Source organism: Arachis ipaensis, chromosome B10 (assembly GCF_000816755.2).
Source record: "Arachis ipaensis cultivar K30076 chromosome B10, Araip1.1, whole genome shotgun sequence".
NCBI classification, from domain to species: Eukaryota; Viridiplantae; Streptophyta; class Magnoliopsida; order Fabales; family Fabaceae; genus Arachis; species Arachis ipaensis.
This window is the reverse complement of record NC_029794.2, coordinates 128,391,170-128,393,417: the sequence shown is the minus strand read 5'-3', so window position 1 is coordinate 128,393,417 and position 2,248 is coordinate 128,391,170.

Below are 2,248 nucleotides of genomic sequence, written 5' to 3'. Positions count from 1 at the left end.
AATATTAAAAAATTTAAATTTTTTACTAACAATAAATTTATCATGTAGATGTTAACTATATTCTATTTTTATATACACAGAGAATATAATGAATTACTAGAAAATGGGATAGATCTATTTAATTTGCAGTGTTTTAAGACACTCAATATAGTTCAATAATGATGGTCCCACTGCACCACACTTTTCCCAAATTTAACTGTCTATGAAATGACCAGAGTGCAGCCAATCATACCTTGCTTATATAAGACAAAACAAAATTGGAAAAACTTTAAGTTTTGCTTGGACATTTATAAAAGTAAAAAAAAAAAATTTATGGATAAGGTAATTAAATTATATCCATTAATTTGTTTTTCCCTCATTTAATATAGTTGAATTTCCTTTTTGTTGATTTTGAGTGCCAGTAATTAAATTTTATTTCCTCCAATTATGTTTGGATTTAAATAAAGAAGAGTAAAGTATTAAATTGGTCCTCTACGTTTTGACGTAATCCTATTTTGGTCCTTAAAGTTTAAAGTATCCTATTTGAATCAAAAAAAGTTTCATTTAGTTTTAATTTAGTCCCACCGTGAGGTCAAAGATAAATAATTAACAAAATGTCCTACATGACAGCAGTATAAGAACAAGGTCGATAATTTGGAGAATAAGTACAAACAAAATCAACCGTGGATGCATCAATACATGTATTTAACATTTTTTTTAGTTTTATAGAAAATATTTCATTTTAATTATAAGAAAAATGATAAATAAATGTATTGATGCATACACGGTTGATTTTGTGCCTTTAGAGCTTGTACTTATTCTCTAGATTGTCGACCTTGTTCTTATACTGCTGTCATGTAGGACATTTTGTTAATTATTTCTTTGTCCTCCAGTGGGACTAAATTGAAACTTTTTTTTTATTCAAATAGGACACTTTAAACCTTAAGGATCAAAACAAAATTACGTCCATACGTATACGTAGAAAACCAATTTATTAATACTTTACCAAAAAAAAAATATCATCTATGTATTTCAATTAAACACATTATATTTAATATTCTTTAAAAAACAACCACGTAATAAAGGTATATTTTGTTAAATATTCTATGCATCCTTGGGGTTATCTTGTCTTTTTAATTTGTTGAACGTCTTCTAATCAAAGTTTTTATCTTTAAATGACTATCTATTGGATAGAACAAATTCATAATTTGGCATGTACTATTCAAAAATTCTCAGTGTTAATTGAATTTTATTACTATCCAAACTCCACATTTTTTTTGGACATGGAAACTCCACATTGTTTAAATTCTAGTGACGTAAGTCTCAAACATCATTCTCTAGGGCGAATAAGTTCAGTAGAATTTAAAAGTAAGCAGTAAAAAACTGAAAATTCATATTCCAACAAGAAAACATTATGTCAGTGAAACAAGAAAAAGAACAATAGCAACATGCATAAAAAGAGAAGTGTACGCATATAGGACAAACATACGATATGAAATAAAATACTAAATAGAACCAAAATAAATCACATGAATATATTTTATATTTTAATATATATTTTATACGAAAATATTTTTAATGAATGGATTTTTCATTTTTTATAGAGCCGCATGATAATTAATGAGTGTTAAGTAGTTAAGTAGTGGGTTAGTTGGGAAATTTGAACACATAAACATAGATAGAGAGACAAATGGTGATGATATCCAAAAGAGGGAAAGAAGCCTTAAATATTGGCTTTTGCACATGGGATGGTTTTCATGTGTCATAATTGACTCCTCCTTCAATGAGAGAGAGCATGCATGTCAAGGTCATGACAACCACAGAGGCATGTTCATATATCTATACCTCCACAAAGGAATTTCATATCTGAGCATATTGCTGTCCATATCACTCAGATATTATATGAAATTTTTACTTTTTTTTTTTCTTGAAATTTTATTTTCTCAATTTTAAAGAGGTTTTAGTAAGATTATGCTAATATGTGTTAGATATAAGATAGGAAAAAATTTAAGTGTATCGAGTGATAAATATATAATTAATTAGAATTAAATATTATCATAGTGTAAGTATATATAACTATTATAAATTGGTGAATGACTTTTTATTTATGTAGTTTTTTATAAATCTATTGAAAAAAAGTTCGATGCAAAAACATTATGGATTAATGAAGGATTTAGAGAAAATTTACACTAAAAAACTTTAATATAAATAGTCTAATATAATAATTATATCAATAGTTGATTTCACGACTTCAGTTTGCTTTGACTTT